Source organism: Moschus berezovskii, chromosome 13 (genome assembly GCF_049115385.1).
Source record: "Moschus berezovskii isolate FMDL1 chromosome 13, NW_MosBer_1.0, whole genome shotgun sequence".
NCBI lineage: Eukaryota > Metazoa > Chordata > Mammalia > Artiodactyla > Moschidae > Moschus > Moschus berezovskii.
In genome coordinates this window covers 67,869,194-67,882,792 of record NC_142472.1, presented here as the reverse complement: position 1 = coordinate 67,882,792, position 13,599 = coordinate 67,869,194, and the positions used below count along the sequence as shown (strand labels likewise).

Below are 13,599 nucleotides of genomic sequence, written 5' to 3'. Positions count from 1 at the left end.
TATTATCTCTGCCACTAGAAAATACATCCTAAGAAAAATGAATATACATCCTGTGTTGCCACAGACTGACTCTGCATGCACTAGTATCACAGATCTGTATCACAGTCCCTGGCTGGCTTTTCCTAGCAACTGGCACTGTCCCTCAGAGTTGGTGGCATGGGCAAGAAAAGGGTGTTTCATTGTACGCTCTGAAAGCAAATTCAATCAAGAGGACAGACACAGACCTTCCAATTATAGAATCCTGCATTAGAACCGGAGACTGAGGAGTATGCAGCAGCCAATCTTCTGATCCCCCCAAGAGCATGTCTGTTTTCCTTTCCCCTAAGAACCCAGTGTTAAGGGAGGGTGCAGGGCAGGTGTTGTTTTACTGATCTAGCAAAAATATATTTGAAAATATTTAGAGTTTTTTTAAAAAAAAAAACAGGAAATGGAGGAAAATAATACAGGAAAACGTTCATACTTAAAGTTTCTGATGAAATAATGGTCTCACTACTAAACAATACCAGAAATTTAGGGTTGCCTTGTAAGCCAGCCCTTGGCTTCCACAAAGCCCTCAACCCCTGAACTCTACCCAGATGTATTTGGCACAAGAGAGACGGATGTCCCCCAACCCGGCTTCTGCTCCCCCGAAAGCTTGAGAAGGAAAAGAGGTTATAACAGAGTGAGACACCCAGCAGAACTGGTTAGCTCCAAGACTCTGACTCCTCCGGCTGGTGTCATCCTCGGGGCATGAGGTGAGACTGTATCACTCTTTATCACGGAAGCTGATATCCTCACAGGAAACAGGAAGGACTCTGAGTGTTGGAACAATCCATCTAAAATGGCCTATGTGTTCCTCAGCATACCAGCCATGGCCAGGTTTAGACGACATCCAGAAACAGTCATGGCAAATACGAAAAATTAGTTTTTAATTAAAAAAACTTTACAGCACTTATATATAAACTGCAGATCCCTAGTAAAGGTTTCTCTTATTTCCATAAACTGGATGGGGGATGATTCTAATGATCAGTTTAGTTGCTAGGCCATCTTAACATAGGGCTTTATTTATAGTTAATGAGCTACTGATAAAGTCTACGATATCTCACAAGAAAGTACTACCATCTGATAATCTCAACTAAATGATAATATATAGCCATTCTTCTGACCCCACATACCAATAACGCTGGGGAAAATCATAAAGCAATCCAATCATGACCCCTGCCTCTGAGAAACTTTAGGACTAACAGAAAGTCAATCTAGTAAGTGGAAAACTAAAATGCAAACACAGTGGAATAACTTAGTCAGCAATGAGACAAACACGCCAACACACAGGCCAGGTGACGCCTGTAAATGGGGAAAATTATGTGTGAGACAGTTTTAATTATATGAAAAACGTGTTTTTTTTACATCCTGGAAACCAGTTATATGAAGTTCCAGAAGTCAAATTCTCTCCAGCATAGGACAAAATGAAAGCATTTCCTCAGGGAAGCTCATCCAGGCTTCCTGCAGGAACAAGTGTTTTTTTATAGCCTCTTTTTGTCACTAGTGTAAGTTCCCATTTGAACACAAAAGATTTAGGGCGTGGCCATCTTCCCCCATTTTTGAGTACATTATATTTCAATTCTAGGAAGACTTTCAAACAGCAATTCTAGGGTTCGGTGTAAACTTTTCTAAAGCACCATTTTATAACTTGCTGTGTCTTGTATCTATGCTACAACACAAGCAATTCAAAAAACCTCTGAAGTTACAGAAGAGCCACATGTTACTCTTACTATTTTCTTCCGCACTTATTCTGATGAGCTTTTTGAGACCCAGCAGATGCTACAACACTGATCTCGACATCAAATGTATTTCCCAGGTCCAGAGAATGAGCTCAAAAATCTTTTAAATAAAAAAACACTTTTGTTACGTAATTATTTTATACTGTTAGGTTAATCATGTTTCCATCATGGCGTGCAATTGTAATGATCTTTAATTTTTTTTGTCTGGCTATTAATTGATGAAAACTGGTAAATATCCTTCACTACTGTGAAAAAGAAAGGTTACTTAAGATCATTTAACCCAGATTTTCACAAATTTACTTGCACACAGAACCCTTATACAACAAGATAATACACATAAGAAACATTAATAACTACCTTCCCCAGGTGCCTTGATCCTAGGGAAGAAAGGGCACTGGCTAAAACATTCAAGTCAAAATAATAAGAAATTAAACACAATTATAAAATAATAAATTCGTATTCTTTTTACTACTTCACCCTTTTAAAAAATACACTTTAAAACTATTTCATCTATTCTCTGAGATAAGTCTTGCAGAGCAGCAAAGTTTCACAGACGGGCTGAGACACTGATGCTGAAACAGCTGGAACAAGTGCCGTTCATTCTCTTTCCTGCAGTATTACTGTAAGGCAAGAGTGACAACTGCAGACAAATGGCAACCCACTCCAGTACCCTTGGCTGGGAAAGCCCATGGACAGAGGAGCCTGGTGGGTTACAGTCCATGGGGTGGCAAAGAGTCGGACACGACTGAGTGACTCTCACTCACTCAAGAATGAAAGAGTAAGCAAGAATGCCCCGAATACTTGACAAATTCCACAAAGACTATGGGACCCCAAGAATGAAGTGTTTGCCAAAGGAGTTTCTGCCATCCCTCATCAAGACGCCTCTGTGCAGTTGACAAGGTAATCCTCCTACCTTCATTAAAAGGCCGCATGACTGCTCTCTTACAATTTCCTAACACTTAACTGCGATTCCCTTTGGCCTCATCAGCTTCATTCAAGTCCATTACTCATTGAAGAAGACAGCTGTTACTTCTCACCCACCAACAGGTCACTTGATTTGAAGTTCAATGTGTAATAATGGCCTCAGGAAGCGATTCTAAAGCCTCATCCTCCAAGAGGCTGCATTCATGTCATTGCACAGAAGCTTGAGGCAACTCTAGGACACCTGGGAATCTGACGGCCCATTCATCGTTTAAGTGAAGAAATCATTTTACAGGAGCCACATGCTCAGGTTAGCAAAGCAAACGAGCCAAGTGGACATAGCGCTGGCAACCAAAGAGGATAATGCGCAGGGCTGTGACGCTATGCTGCTTTTACGACATACTTTTATTTTCAAAAGGAAACCAGAAATCTCCATGACTACAATTAATTTTTTTCTATGCGTCTATTCTTTGTTGCCTCAAGCATGCAGATTTAACAAAATAGGCTGCATAAAAATAGACAAGTGAATAGTTAAAGAAATGGATGGGCCCAAGTTCAAATCTATTTCTGGTGTCATGAACCTCTCCTCCAGGGACATCTCTAAAATGATTTCACCTACTACTCTTCACTTCATGAAGAGTATCCCTGTGCCCTGTGATAGCCTAAAGCCAAACTACAATTCCAGCAATGAATGGGCAGAAGCACACTATATTCACTCTGTAAGTGTTTACTGGATGTCCTCTAGGTAAGCAAGACACAGAGCCAATCTCGCCACCAGCAGAACTTCATGTAATCAGGGCAGTGGGGAGGCGGTTTCGAGGCACAGAAATAGATGCTAACCACAGCATGCCCATGCTTGTTGCAAAAAGCTCATTGCTATTCAGTCACTCAGTCGTGTCCGACTCTTTGCGACCCCATGGACTGCAGCAGGCCAGGCTTCCCTGCCTTCACCATCTCCCAGAGCTTGCTTGAACTCATATCCATCGATTCGGTGATGCCACCCAACCATCTCATCCTCTGTCATCCCCTTCTCTTCCTGCCCTCAATCTTTCCAGGCTTCAGCATCTTTTCCAATGAGTCGGCTCTTCGCATAGGGGGGCCAAAAAGCTTAGTCTATCCAAAGAGCAACAAGTAACTTAAGTAACACCAAAGGAACTTAAGCATGGAAGCGGCATGATCAGATGTGTGTCTGTGAAGGAAACTTCGACAGAATGCAGAGAATAGATGCGGATGACGGAGGAGACACACCCAGCGCCTAAGGTGGCTGCGGTAACCAGGGAAGAAAGAACGGGAGTCTATGCCAGGTAAACAGAAGTGGAGAAAACAACCCAGAGAGACTCAGAAGCGTTCTGCAGCGGACTGAATGGGAGGAGGAAGAGACACAAGAGAAAGACAGAGCCGAGGCTCGCACTCAGACGCTCGGCTCAGGCAGTGAGGGAGGCTTCACCACCACTCACGATGGAGGAGAACACAGCAGGTTTCAGGGGGAGATGAGGAATTCTACTCTGGGCATTTTAGCTACCTGTGGGATATCAAAGTGGGTATGGAGAGTAGACAGACTTATAAATCTGAAGAAAGAGAGCTGTACAGATACGCACACAAATGTATAACCAAATCACTCTGATGTGCAACTGAAACTAACACTGCAGATCGACTCTACTTCAAAAAATAACAATAATAATTTTAAAAAGAAAGAGATCTGGATTGGAGACTTGGAAATCCGGCACGAGATCACTCAGGAAAAAGCGTGTGGAGTTAAGAAAGGGAAGAGGGTCTTGGACAGAACGCAAAGGAACTCCAACAGCAAAGGGACAAGCAGGGCTTCATGACAGAGGCGGGAGGAAGAGGCAGAGCAGGAAGAAAAACAGGAGAAGAGTGTCACAGACGCCTAGCGACACAAAGGAGGCAGTGTCTGGGTCGAATGCTGCTGAGAGGCCAAACAAGTTGAGGACCGAGAAAGGTCTGTGGATTTACCAAAGATTAATGGCACCTGTAAGAAGCAGCCTCAGGGAGGCCGTGGGTGAATAAGGCCAGGTTGCAACGGTTTGAGAACATGTGAAAGGCAAAGGATGATCTGATGAAAAGGAATTTAAAAGGTTGGAGGTAATTTCCTTCTTTATCGTTTCTCTTGGCTACTGAGAGTCTGCATTTTTCAGTTCCACCAGCAATGCAGGGGGTTCCAGTTTCCCCCTCTCACTGTCTGTCTGTGTCATTATGGTTACCCTAGTAGGTGTGAGGTGGCATCTCATTGTGGGTTTGATTTGCATCTGAGGGCATTCTCTTTCATCAATTCTCCCTGTGAACGAAGAGGGAAGGCTTTCTGTTGAGAGTAAGAGGGGAGGTAGCAATAAAAGATGGAGCGAACCAATAAAAAATAAGGGTAGGACCTCCCTGGAGGTCCAGTGCTTAAGACCTCGCCTCCCAATGCAGGGGGTACAGGTTTGACCCTGGTCGGGGACCTAAGATCCCACATGCCTCACAGCCAAAAAACCAAAACATAAAACAGAATCAATATTGTAACAAATTCAATACAGACTTAAAAAAAGAAAAAGGTCTACATCAAAAAATCTTTAAGAAAAAAAGGGGGAGGTGGGGTGGAAAAGTCTGAAGTAGCCACCAGGGAGGATGGGAGAGAACACTGACTAGGGAAACCTAGAAAGACGCTATACGGAGTCCAGCAGGAGGTGAAGACTGTAAGTCTATAAAAGCACTCATCTGATCTCCAATGAGATTTTCGTCTCCAGCAAAGAGGGTTTTTTGGATTTGTTTGTTTTAAACTGAACCAGAATTGGAGTGAAAAGCTGCTCAGGTGATTTTTTTCATTTGAAGACAATAAGGGGACTTCCCTGGTGGTCCAGTGGCTAAGACTTCCCAATCCCAGTGCAGAGGGCTGGGGTTCCATCCCTGGTCAGGGGACTATTAACAAATTCCACGTGCCACAACTAAGATCCTGTATGCCAAGACTAAGAACCTACATAGCCAAATAAATAATTTTTTAAAAAGGCAGTAAGAACTGCCCCTGAAAAATCCATCAGTGGTTTTTTGAAGTCCTGTATCATATTTATTAGAAATGACAGCTTGCATACAATTCACTCTCCTTGACCCTTTAAAGCAAAGCACTTCCCAGACTTGTGTTCACTGCAGCAGATCTTACATCTGCACTTAGGACTACAATCATGATGATGATGCTACATTCATCAAGTGGCAAACTTCAAGGAACACCATACATCCGACGTCTCAACAATGGGCAATTCCTCTAAAATATGTCAGACACTGCTATCACCAAGTGTTAAGACTGATAATAACAATCAAATATACAAATAATAACCAATTCCACAAAAGAAACTGTCTTTTGACTTAACCATCATCTAGGAGAGTACAAGACATAGCCAGCCAGGTGCTGTGCTGAGTGGCTCAGTCGTGTCCGACTCTTTTCGACCCCATGGACTATACACCACCGGGCTCCTCCGTCCATGGGAATTCTCCAGGTAAGAATACTGGAGTGGGTAGCCTACCCCTTCTCCAGGGGATCATCCCAACCCAGGAATCTCAACCCAGGGTCTCCTGCACTGCAGGCATATTCTTTACCAGCTGAGCAACCAGGGAAGCCCAGATATAGCCATAGTCTTCATTAAGCTGTACTTAATTAGTGCATCCCTATGTACTATGAGGTAAAGATGTAATTAATTGAGAGACTTACCTTTAACGCATGCCACTGCGTATGTTGACCACAATCTTGTGCTCATGGAGCCCGTCTTGGGACGGCCTTACATATGAACCAGATTCATACCCAGGGTTTCACTGCACAAGGTGCTATGCTGTTTCAGTTACCTGTTGCTGAGTAACGTGCCATCCCAAAACTCGGTGGCTTAAAACGACAGCAATTTGTTATTTCACTCAATTCTGTGTTTGAAGTGGGCTCAGCTGGGATCGCAGGCACTGGGCGCTTAACCAGGGTTGTAACAGGCCAGGCCTTGTTCACATAAACTCTCTCAGGTGGTCTTTCTCCACCAAGTCTAGCTCAAGCCTCTATACCAGCTGTAGGCTCCCAAGAGAGTAAATGGTCAAGCTGCCAGGCTCTTAAGGACTATGTCCAGAACTGACACACAGCACTTCCACCACATTTACTGGTCAAAGCAAGTGACGTGGAAAGCCTAGGTTCAGAGGGAGCAGAAACAGACTCCACCTCTTGAGGGGAGGAGGGGCAGTAGTGGAGGGATGGGAGAAATTGCTGGCAGTCAACCCTGGAACACTCTTCCACAGCTGTAGACAGTATTACTGAATGTTTTCAAGATACCACTTGAGTTCAGGATTGAAGCACTAGAGAGGGTATAGACTTTATCTATTTCCAAAACTCAAACTTTTTCTTAAGCATCAAAAAGAATATTTGGGCAAAAAATACTCTTTTTTCCCCCTTGGGATGCTGAGCTCACAAAAGCCGCAGAATCTTCTCTTCTGAGACTGTGGGATGGAGACAGACCATCAGACTTCAGGAATGGTCTGAGTATAATCTTCCCTAGATGGGATTTATCCTTTCCTGAAGTCATTTCACAACTTACAATATATTACGTATGCATGGGTACGATCTCATTTTTTAAAAACATATCTATACTAAATATATATATAAAGAAAGGTCTCCCCAGCTATTTTAACTCTTTCTAGCCAAACTCAAGAATCATAAAGATTTGTCGAAGTACTTCAATACTCAAACTTGCTACTGGCTCTTCTAGGCTCAGGAATGGACTAAATTTGAGTATCACAGTACCTTTTACAATATAAAATCTCACTATCTGAACAAAGCAATCCAGTATACCTGTTTCGAAAACAGAACTTATAAGGGGATATATGTTTACATATAGCTAATTCACTCTGCTGTATGGTAGAAACTATCACCACACTGTAAAGCAACTAGACTTGAAAAAAAGTTTGTTTTTTTTAAAAGGACTTACACCCAAAATATTAACTTGTTCTCTTTAGATGATATAAATTACAGGTGATGCACATTCTTCTTTAATGTCTGACTGCACTCGACATTTCTTGAGGGTCCAAACATTGTTTTTTCCATGCCTGTCTTACTGTTTAATGCAGTACACACAGAAGAAACAGTGTAATAATGATAATAAAGGTCTTTCACTTCCCTTCTGTTTCATTTTCCCCACTCTTTCAGATAAAGGAGGACACTGTCTTGGATTTCCCAGTTTGAACTGTTGATTATTAAGATGAAGCCAAGCTTTTGTTGGACACAGAACACAGAGGCAACTCTTTAAACAATTTTAAAGAATTTTTTTTTAAGCCGCAAACTTGATAGTATTGATTTCTATGGCTACCTGCTTTCTGAAGTTCTCAGAACTTGATCGTTTGGATCACATAAAAATCACTGCAGAAGAAATCTCTTTAAAAATGAATACCCTTCCTCTTCAACAGAAATGCCGGCAGGGTAGGAAAAAAGGACTAGCCTAGAAGTATTAATAAATGGACTAGTATTTGCACAATGGATTAAAAGATATCCATTCCACAGATTAACTGCCATATTAACAGACTCTAAATATACGTATTCAACCCTGAAGGCAGTCCAAAGAGGTGAAATTTACCAGTGTTCTCTACAAATAGATACTTGCTAAAATTTAAAGCACACCACACACTGCTGTCAGGTTCAAATCATGTTCCCCATTCCTTTCAGCATTATATACCTTGATACTTTCATGTTCTAGCACACAACACACACCAGCTTCAGAAACTCAGTTTTTGCCTCCAAGAGCTATAATCCTCCCTCCAAAAAGAATAAGCCAAAACCAAATAAGACTATGAATCTGGGTTTTAAGTGTTATGAAACTGCTTTATAAAACTGTAATCCCCAGATGCAGAGTTCTGCAGCAGATGATATCGGAGTGTCTCACGTGCAAATAAACAGAAAAAGTCACTTACAAGAGCAGAATAGAGAGTGCCTAGACGGTCATCTTAAATAGAGCAGACAGCTTAACCGAGGCAGAACTAGAGAAATGTCTTTTCACTCGGTTCATCGCACTCCTGGACCGAGTCCCTATTAAATAAAACCCCTTTGGTGGACTCCGTGTTGCGGGTTAAAGGGAGACGGTGCAGAGTATGGCGACCTACTGAGGCTTAGGAGCAGATGCGAAGATCTTGGCCAAGGGCCGAGGGAGGACCGGGAGAGTCGGAGGGGAGGTCTCCTCTCGCGCAGACAAGCGCCCAGAACAGTGCCAGACTTCAGCTCCGAGCCAAACGTCGTCTCCGCAGCTCCCAAAAGAGAGGGAGCCGGGAAAACTTTGCAGAGCTTCTCCCCCACCCCGTCCCTGCGCCTCCTCCTCCTCGGATGAAAAGCGAGCAGAGGCGCTAACGGTGCGGGGCCGGCCGCCCCAGCGCCCGCCCGGCCGCAGCGCCGGGGGGAGCGCGCAGGAGGAGCGGGGCACGCCGGCCGGGCCCACGGGGACGGCGGCGCGAGGGGAAGGGGCCTCCGTGCGCCCGCCCGCGCGCAGCCTGCCCGCCCCGCCGCGGTACCTGGGAGGCCAGCCGCGGCCGCGCGCCGTCCCTCCAGGCCCAGCCGCCGGGACCGCGGAGGCGTCGGGGTCCGAGCACCTCCGGCGAGTGGCGGGCGAAGGGGCGGAGCTGGAGGGGGCGCCGGGGGCCGGGCCGCCGGGTCACGCGGCCCGGGCCGCCTCACGTGACGCCGCCGCCCGCCGCCCGCCGGCCCCGGGCACATCCGCGCTCCGGGCGAGGCGCTCGGCCCGGGCCAGCGGGCGCCGGGCTCCGCGAGGAGCCGCGTGGCCGCCCGAGGCCGGCCCCCAGGCTCTGCGCGGAGTCCCGGTCGCGATCGGTGACTGCCGGCGCTCGCGGCGGCTTTGTCCTGCCTTGCTGCTCCCGCCGCCCTCGCTCTGGATGACTGGCCGCGGGGAGGGGGCCGTCCAGCCACCCGAAAGGGGCCTAGGAAGGACATATTCGGCTGGAAACCCTTCTCCAAAGCGCGCCTGCCCGCGGGGGCATTACTTAGGGGATGCTGCCAGGGGCAAAAGGCCAGAGATGTCTCTCCCCCGCACCCCCCAAGCATCCGTCTCTCATTTAACCTCCCGGTGGACAAGCACCTAAGGCCCAGGAATAGAGAAAGTGGCCCCTGCACCATGATCAGAAGGAAGCCGGGAGGGAGGTACAGGGCCCCGGTAATGGAAGGAAGGCAGTGGTACCTCGGATGCAGGCTGTCAGGACGGGAAGGGACCTAAGACGGCAAATGGCCCTTTATTTATTTTTGTTATAAATGAAAAAAAACAAAAACAGGCCGGGAGTGGGCATGCGACCTGCTGCTCCATCCAGCCTGTCATCCGCTGTGGCCACGTCCGTGGTGTGTGCGCGCGCGTGCATGCTCAGTAATTCAGACTGTCGGACTCTTTATGACCCCATGGACTGTAGACCCCATCCCACCCCCGCCACGTCCATGGAATTTTCCAGGCAAGAATACTGGAGTGGAATGCCATTTCCTTCTCCAGGGACTCTTCCCCGCCCAGGTATCCGAAACTGGCATCTCCTACATTGGCAGGTGGATTCTTTACCACTGCGCCACATGGGAAAGCATGGAGACTGCTGTCACCTTTATAAAGTACTGCGCAGCTCTGGGGAAACTCTCTGGCTCCACAATGTAAGTCCCAACTTCTTGGCATAACATAACTTTCCAAGCAATTTTGTTGAAACTTACTTTTCCCGTTTAAATAGGAAAACACACCATTTTTAAAGCATCACCAAACAGCTCAGCTAATCTACTAAAAGAGGCCTACTTTTCCTCATCTTCCAGGGCTAACTCAACACTACTCCATGCTCTGGCTGCAGAGAATTCCTGCTTCCCTTGACTGCTCAATTTTCTTTGGATTACTTACCCTTTTTTCCCCAAGTTGCTTTACTCTGTTCATTCTTCGGCCTCAGTCTGAGATGCCCTGAACGCCCTCTCCTCCCATGAAGAAAACCAGAGCCCAACAGTAGTTAACAAAGTAAAAACAGATTTTGATCACAAGCTATTGCCACAAGGGAATTGAGTCCAGTTCTATAGTGAGGTTTGTTTTCCCCTATTGCAATAGTTGCTGAATAAATTCTTGTTCTTACTGCCTTAACCACTGTGGAGTTCTTGTTATCCCATATCAGTACATATCAGTCTCCTACTCATCTTTCAAAATCCAGGTCAAAACCCACTCTTGTCTTCCTCCCTGCATCCTCCACCTGATGAAACAGCAACTGAAGTTCATGCAGAGGTGTCAGCTGTAATTTCCAGGACAGTATACCTATTCTGATACGTAAATTTCACATTGCTCAGAAAGGTTCCATTCAGTTCTGGTAAGAAGTAAATTATCTATCCCTATCTTCTTTCCTAGATTATAAACTCTTTTAAAACCAGGCTTCTGGGCTTATTTTGATGCCCTCAGTATCCACTGAGTGATGATCAGTGTGGTAGATCCTCAGTACCACTGAGTGAAGGTTTATATAAAGACCCTCAATCTGCACTGAATGAAGTAGCTTGACCCCAACGTGGCAGCCGCTCAGTGAATGTTCTAAAAGAGGTCTACTTTTCTCAAAGACACTGAAGTCAATTTCTCCTGTAAAACGTGTTTGGAAAAAAAAAAAGGGAGTTTGGGGTTTGAGTCATCTATATTTCCTGAGCACTCACTGCTTATCATGGGCCAGATGCTGGGCATGCAGAATCTTGGAGAATGAAAAGTTTAGTAAGACATGCTTGTGGATTTCAAGGAAGGTGTAGTTTGGTTATTCCAGTCCAGATGAAAGTGTGATATGGAATGCTAAATGAACACAAATGAGGCACCAAGAATTAGGGGGTTAAAGAAAAAGTTTGACCAAATTCAGGTGGACAAGAAGTAGTTAGATGAAGAAGGGAAGGAAAGGCCTTCCAGAAGAGAGAGCAATGTGTTCAAAGATAGGGAGGCCTGAAACAGTGTTATATATTTAGGAAAAGCGAGTCACCCTGCATAGCTGGACTTGATGCCCTTGTTTACACATGGAACAAAGGACACCTAATTAGGTTAACGTTAAGGTACTTGAAAGAATCATATATTTATTAGGACTATTTATTGGACTGAATAAGTTTCCATCAGACAAATTATAGTCTTTTCACCTAAAATTGGACTGTGTGCTGTTGCTGGGTGATTTCTTTTTTTCCAGCTCCAAAAGCTCTCTGTAACTGTTATCTAAAAACAGCAAAATTACTTGTTCCAAAGGAGATTATCTTCAGTTCAGTTCAGTTCAGTCGCTCAGTCGTGACTCTCCGCAACCCCATGAATCACAGCACGCCAGGCCTCCCTGTCCATCACCAACTCCCGGAGTTCACTCAAACTCATGTCCATCGAGTCGGTGATGCCATCCAGCCATCTCATCCTCTGTCGTCCCCTTCTCCTCCCGCCCCCAATCCCTCCCAGCATCAGAGTCTTTTCCAGTGAGTCAACTCTTCGCATGAGGTGGCCAGAGTATTGGAGTTTCAGCTTTAGCATCAGTCCTTCCAGTGAACACCCAGGATTGATCTCCTTTAGAATGGACTGGTTGGATCTCCTTGCAGTCCAAGGGACTCTCAAGAGTCTTCTCCAGCACCACAGTTCAAAAGCATCCATTCTTCGGCGATCAGCTTTCTTCACAGTCCAACTCTCACATCCATACATGACCACGGGAAAAACCATAGCCTTGACTAGACGGACCTTGGTTGGCAAAGTAATGTCTCTGCTTTTTAATATACTATCTAGGTTGGTCATAACTTTCCTTCCAAGGAGTAAGCGTCTTAATTTCATGGCTGCAATCAGCATCTGCAGTGATTTTGGAGCCCAAAAAAATAAAGTCTGACACTGTTTCCACTGTTTCCCCATCTATTTCCCATGAAGAGATGGGACCAGATGCCATGATCTTAGTTTTCTGAATGTTGAGCTCTAAATTTGCCTGCAGGGCAAAAGAACTCCATTTACTAGGAGTTCTTTAAGGAAGAAACTGGGCTCTTATCTCCAGCCGTGGGGGGGGGATACCCAGTCCTGGTGTTCATGCTAATATAGGCCTATGCTGATGAGAAGTGTCTGTCAATAGACTCATGAAACATAGTTAATGTAAGGTTTGAGGTGGGATCGGACGGAGGAGAGCCATTCTAAGCACTCCTGGAGGCTTCAGAATTTCGTTTCAAAAGTTAATCTCTCAGTAAATGGAAACTCTGAACATCATCTTCTGTTTGCTCCCTTCCCCTCCACTGTGTTCTACTCCGAGTGTCATTTGGGTCAGCCAAACCAGCCTCACTTCCTTCAGCTGGGCTATCTAATGCTTGACTGAATGCACCTCTTACACAATTTTCTTGGCCAAGGAAGTCTTCCAAAGGTTCCCTAGGCGGACATGTGTCTTTCACAGGTCACTGGGAAGTTCTTGATATTCAGCAAGCAAAATTAAAAGGGATTTCACTTACTTCCTTCAACACTTGAATATTATTTCTCCTGAGAGAATGAAAACAGCTGGGAGCACTCAGATTATCTCCGTCTTTTCTTCTCTGCCCCTCTCTCTTCTTGTGGTTAGTCAAGATTCAGAGAAATAAACCGGAGAACCGCCAACCCTTATAATGGTTAACTAGGGAACATTTAGGTCACTATATAAGACTGCTTACCTGTTTATGTAATACCCAGTCAGGAAATCTGTCTGGCATTCTCAAAAACAACATCATTGTTTTTGAGACTTGAGATGACATAACTTCTAGCATTGTGCAAATGTAATAAAACGTTGAGTTTATCCAGAGGGAGATTCTTCAACGAGCTTAACCAAGCAGATGAATGTGATCAGTGACAACAAGCTCCACAAGCTCAGTCCTTATTGATCAAACACCTTGGGGATAATTTCTGCTCTTACAGTTGGGATGAAAGGACATGGCATAAAATGGGGAGAAAAGCTT

The 13,599-nt window shown here is 45.2% G+C and overlaps 1 protein-coding gene across 12 annotated transcripts in view; it reads right to left on the bottom strand.

Annotated features, from left to right (window-relative positions):
* Nucleotides 1-9,334, bottom strand: part of RCBTB1 (RCC1 and BTB domain containing protein 1) — a 54,476-nt gene extending 45,142 nt beyond the window's left edge. For 4 of the 12 annotated variants that reach the window (XM_055426127.2, XM_055426137.2, XM_055426131.2 and 1 more), the window contains exon 1: nucleotides 9,198-9,334. The gene's annotated coding sequence lies outside the window, so the exon portion shown is untranslated. The other 8 variants (XM_055426128.2, XM_055426132.2, XM_055426133.2 and 5 more) reach the window with 6 other exon arrangements.
* Nucleotides 9,335-13,599: the final 4,265 nt, after the last annotated feature.